Source organism: Eschrichtius robustus, chromosome 20 (genome assembly GCF_028021215.1).
Source record: "Eschrichtius robustus isolate mEscRob2 chromosome 20, mEscRob2.pri, whole genome shotgun sequence".
Lineage (NCBI taxonomy): Eukaryota > Metazoa > Chordata > Mammalia > Artiodactyla > Eschrichtiidae > Eschrichtius > Eschrichtius robustus.
Window position 1 is genome coordinate 58999358 of NC_090843.1, and position 5778 is coordinate 59005135.

Genomic DNA, 5778 nt, shown 5'->3' on the forward strand with positions numbered 1-5778 from the left:
CCTGAGTCATCGCCTGTATGGGGGACAGACGCTGGTCAGCCTGGAGAACCCCGGACTCGAGAAGCACATGGCCTAGCAGGGCAGCTGGCAGAGACAGCGGGCACTCACAGCCGGTGCCATCAGCCAGCTGCCTCCAGGGCTGGACCGGCTCCTGGGCTCCTGGCGGTGCCGCTCAGAACAGCAGGACGGGGCACGCCTGTGGCCCAACAGCACAGGCTACGGGAAGTGAGGGGTGGCGGGGAGAGTGGAGAGGTGCGGCCCTCCCCCCCCACCCCAAGGCAGGGGTGAGCGGCTGCAACAGCCCAGGGAGTGCCCGCGGCGTGACCAGACCCCAGTGCTGGGCAGGAGGACTTCAAAGGAAAAATCAGGATCACGTGGCGGACTTTCTCTGAATTTCCAGGCCTGCATGCCCCACCCCTCAGGGATGGCCAGGGAGCCTGTGCCTGCTGACAGGGTCACAGAGCTCCCCGCCAGTGTGCCGGGGGCTCTGATGCTGGGGCCAGGCAGGGGCTGCCTTCACACGTGCCACACCTCCACCCCGCCACACCCTCTGCTTGGGTGCCCAGGCCACAGGCCCCTGGTCCTTTTCTGCCCTCACCTCCATTTTGGCCATTTTTCTTTGCTGTCTCTGAGGCTTAGCGATGTTACCAGTTATTCAAAGACCTTGCTCGGCTCGGTCTTTCAAAGAACCCCCTTCTGGGAATTCCTCTGGGAACTCCCTGGCGGTCCAGTGGTTAGAGGACTCCATGCTCTCACTGCCGAGGGCCCGGGTTCAATCCCTGACTGGGGAACTGAAATCCCACAAGCCACGTGGCACAGCCAAAAAAAAAAAAAAAAGAACCCCCTTCCTTCCCCCGTCCTACTGAGTAGAGAACCGGGGTGTTTAGCTCAGGCTGGAGGGCTGCTGAGGACGAGATCTAAGAAAGGGTTTTAGCACCAGGTGGGGAACCATGCCAAGGGCCACATTCTGAGAGCCTCCAGCAGGGCCAGCCCAGCTTCACAGCGATGTGTCGGGGCTCCTGGGTCCCTCAGGAGGCTGTGACAGGTAGTGCAGTGCAGCAAATAAGCCTGGCCTCTGGCATCAACAGACTTGGATTCAGATCTCAACTCTGGTATTTGCTAGCCATGCAAATGGGCAATTTCTTTAAACTTTTCTGAACCTCAGTTTACTGATCTGTAAAACGGGTGTGACGACGGTACTAACCCCCCAGGGCTGTTGGGAAGATTAAATGCCACAGTGGATGCACTGAGCGAGCTTTCAAGACACGAAAGCTGGGACTTCCCTGGTGGCACAGTAGTTAAGAATCCGCCTGCCAATGCAGGGGACACAGGTTTGAGCCCTGGTCCAGGAAGATCCCACATGCCGCGGAGCAGCTAAGCCCATGCGCCACAACTACTGAGCCTGCACTCAGGAGCCCGTGAGCCACAACTACTGAAGCCCGTGCGCTTAGAGCCCGTGCTCCGCAGCAAGAGAAGCCTCCGCAATGAGAAGCCTGCGCACCACGATGAAAAGTAGCCCCCGCTCACCACAACTAGAGAAAGCCTGCGCGCAGCAACGAAGACCCAACACAGCCAAAAATAAATAGGTTTAAAAAAAGAAAACAAGACACGAAAGCTCTCCTGTTACAGTCTTTGCCACAAGCCCACTTTCCCTTGGGAATTTCACTGCATTCACCCCGTCCAGGCAGATCCTCACGGCTGGCCGGTCAGGCCAGGTCATAGAAGGAAGTCGAGGAAGCAGTGGTCCAGCTCTGTGGAACAGGGGATGGACCAGGAAACCACAAGCAGAAGCACAGAGCTCAGAGCTGAGCCATGCAAACGACATGCAAAGAGCTAGGAAATCCTACCCTGGACCCAGCAGGCAAAACCTCCCACTTCCCCAGCCAGGGAGGAACCAGGCACCCAGAGAAACAGAAGCCCTTTGTGAGCTGCCCAGCATCACTTCACTTCGGTGATATCCCTGGGATGGCACGGGGGTGGGCACACGGAAAGCAGCACGCATGCGTTCACTCTTCCATGGATTTACTAACCCCTTACTATGTGCCAGGCACTAAGGACACAGCAGTGAATGAAGCAGGCGTGCCCCGTGGTAGGAGACAGAGACAGGGAACGATCTAACAGACAAAGAAGGAGGTCACGGCAGAGGGGGATATACGCTGAGAAGAAAGTGATGGTGCTGGGAGGGGGCCGAGTCGGGGGGCCCCCTCCAGGTCGTTGGGAGGTCGGGAGAGCCTCTCAGAAGGGACATTTTAGCTGGATGAGGAGGCCAGGAGAGAAATGAGGGGGAAGAATGTTCCAGAAAGAGGAGGTAGCAGGTGCAAAGGTCTGGGTGCAGGAATGGACCTGCCAAGGGCTGAGACCTGGAGCACAGGGCCCAGGACGGACCAGCCCCCCAGGTCACCCACCTTCCTGCGGCTGAGGTGGCAGACTGAGATCAGAAACACTTTCGCTGGTGAGTCAGGACCATGGACCTTGGGTGTTTCCATTAGTGGCACCTGGATGTCCAAAGACATCCTTGGGCCCTTCTAGGGCAACTTTCATGGTCACCTTAGGGCCTTCTGTGTGCCAACTCTTTGTGTGCAGTCCAGACAGGGGGTCTGTGGACCCTGAGCCACACCAGGCAGACGTCAGGCCCCTCCTCCCTGGGGGTGCCGGTGCCCAGCATGGATGCGTGTCCTTGGGCATGAACGCTCAGGATGCGGCCTCACCCTTCTGCCTGCAGTGGCCACCCAAGTGCAAGACCCTCTTGAGCTCGGTCCTGTGCAGGCTCAGGGCTGACGGCACCCACTGGAGGAGCTAGAAGACCAGGCACCTTCAAAAGGATGAGTTTGGAGCGTGAATGGCTGGCCCAGATGTCATCAGCAGGCCTTGGTCCCCACAGGTTGATTCCTCCCCGATCAGCCCCCGGGGAGGTGCTCTGAGGAGGAGCTAAGGGGCAGCCCCGGGGCGGGGCGGGGCGGGCCGGGGCTGGGAGAATCAACGCCAGAAAAAATCGACTAGGATATAAAGCAGGACTTCCGAAATCCCAAATGGCAGGTGAGGCCCAACTCGTAAGCACAGAAGGCGCTCAACGACCCACCTGCTAAAGAGCTAAGAGTCACGGTGAGCTGTCAGGGACGGGGGCCGGCAACCACGCTGGGGGGCTTGCCGGGAGGTACGGGTCCAGAACTGGTACAGCTGCCCACTCCCCAACCCCTGTCAATACAAGAGGACTGGGAAGAGAGGAGGGTTTGTCGACCATTCCAGAGGGTCCTCCTTTCTCTCCCCAAGGCCAAGGGCAGAGGGGCTTAAAGAGAATCCCTTATTCAGACGGAACACCTGCCAGGAGGGGACGCTGCCATTTTGTTCTCAGCTCACTCTCTATCCAGCCAGCAAACGTACTTCCGGGCTACTTGGGAGCCATGGGAGGCCTAAGAGGAGCGGAAGGGGCGGCTGGCAGGCTCCCTGCTGGGTAAGGCAAAGATGTGAGCTCCTTGCGGAAGGGTGGGGGTGGCGGTACATACTCGGATGAAAAGCTAGACTTGAGCTGTTTTGTTGATTCTTCACCTGGAGGGCCGCCAGCTGGGTGAGGGAAACGTAGCAGTAAGAGGCCGAAGGTTGGACCACCTTTGGGGGAAGCTGGAGGGAGTGTGGGCACTCTGTGGCACAGAGAGGTTAAACAACTTGCCTAAGGTCACACAGCTAGAAGGTGGCAACGCAGGGAGTCTGGCTCTGCCTGCCGCTCGGCACAGTCAGATGCAGTTACCGGGAGACAAATAAAACTAATTCATGTTTCTACCCCAGCGAGTGCAGGCTCAATTAAGCGAGTGCAGGCGTTCCCAGTTGCCGGGAATCTTGAGCCCGCCATGTCTGTCTATGCCAGCTGTCCACTGCAGCCCTGCCTCCTCCAGCAAGAGGACCAGGGCCCACAGAAGCAACAATCTAGGCTGGACCGGGCGATGACCATGGTGGCTTGAGGGGCCCAGTCATTCTGTAGCTCAGAGCGAGGGCTGAATCCTGTGAACTAGGTTTGAAGATCCCTCTGCCCAGTCCCTGCTGCGACAGACAAGTTGGCTGTGTCACAAAGCAGGAATGAGTCACCCTGCCCTATTGTGTCGCAGTGTAACTGATACAAAGGCAAGATGCAAATGAACATCCTCAGCCGACATCACTTCTGCTGCACCCCTATCCTTAGAGCAGTGTCCTGGGGCTGCTGCGAGCAGCCTGCACAGGCTAAAGGCTGCCCCCCAACACCCGCTCCAGTGCCCGTGGCCCACGCATCTTCCCTTCTCTGGGCCCCGAGCGACTTTCCCAACTCCTGGCCTCAGTGTCCTCTGCTGTTCATTGGAGACGATCAAGACCTTATCCTCGGGCACTGGGCAGAGTTCCCGGTGTGCCCCCCCCTCCCTGGCATCCTGAGGCCATCTAGAGCTTGCCCTGGGTCTTCAGAGAGGCTGGACTTGCCCAGGGCGCTGGGCTGTGGGAGCCGAGGGATGGGAGCCTGGCCGGGGATCCTCAGCTGAGCTGCCCTGCGGGTAAACCCAGCACCCCGCGGCTCGCCACCTGGCCCTCTGGCACGCTCATTTCTGTTTGATGAGTCAGTCATCAGCCGCTTCTGGTGACTTGTCAGCAGAACCCCAGTGGCTTTGGGGTGGAGATGAATGGGGAAGAGGTGGCACCTCTCCCTCCCCAAGGATGATGCCTTTTCTCAAAGCCTTGGTGGGCAAGGCCTGGTTTCCCCTGGCATTCCCCTCCCAACCCCCGTTGCCACCTTACTAAAAGGAGCTCGAGTTGTGAAATTCCAGCTGCTGCCAGGAATGGGAATGCCCCCCGCCACAGTGGGGTAGCGTTGAGACATTCAACAACGGGGCCTGCTGCCACCTCCAACTTCCTCTTCTGAGCCAGTAAGGATGAGTCCTACTGGGGACCCTGAACAGGACAGTGAGTCCTGGAGCTGGAGGGGGAGGGGATTGGGGGAAGGGGGTGCCCAAGGGCAGAGGGAGACCGCCTCTTCACACGTTGACATGACCTGTGATGCAAGACAGGGGTCATCTCCCCTCCTGGGCAGGACTAGTCAGAGGGGCAGGGCCTGCCTGGGTCCAGCTTCCTGATGCAGCCCCCCATGCAGCTGGGAAGAAAGCTTCTTTTCTTGGGGGACTTTGTGCAAAACAGCAGAACTGGAGGGTCCACATCTCCTAGGGAGGGAAATATGGGCCAGCGTCTGGCGGCACCCCGCACTGCTTCCTTCGTGTTCTGGAATATTCCAGGCCCATGCTTTGAAGACTCAGTCCCACAGGTGGACGTAAGAGAAGCACTAAGGCATGTGGTCCTGCGCTGACCCCACTCGCTTCAGTCCTGGGTCACTCCTCCCTCTCTCCCTTCCTATTGTCCTCTGTGGCTTGACCTCCCTTCTCGGTCACCACTCTCCTCCTCGTAAGGCAGAATCTCTCCTACAAACTAATTTTGTAAATTTTCATTTCTAATACAGGAAGGATACAGCAGAAACCAAAGAGACTGAGGTGAGATGGGGGGAGGATAAGGGAATGAGATGGGGGGTGAGGAGGTGCAGCACTTTTCTGGGGATACCTTCATATACGGCTTTGACTCTTAGAACCATAGCAATATTTTACATACCCCAAATGAAATAAATAAATCGACCAGGATATGGGGAGGCACGGGGGACAAAAATGGCAAACAAACAACAAATTAACTGCACTATAAATGATTAGCATAACCGCATTGAAAGGAATGGGGAATACAGGAACTAACTTGAGTAACTTTGGAAAGTAGTATTTTCAC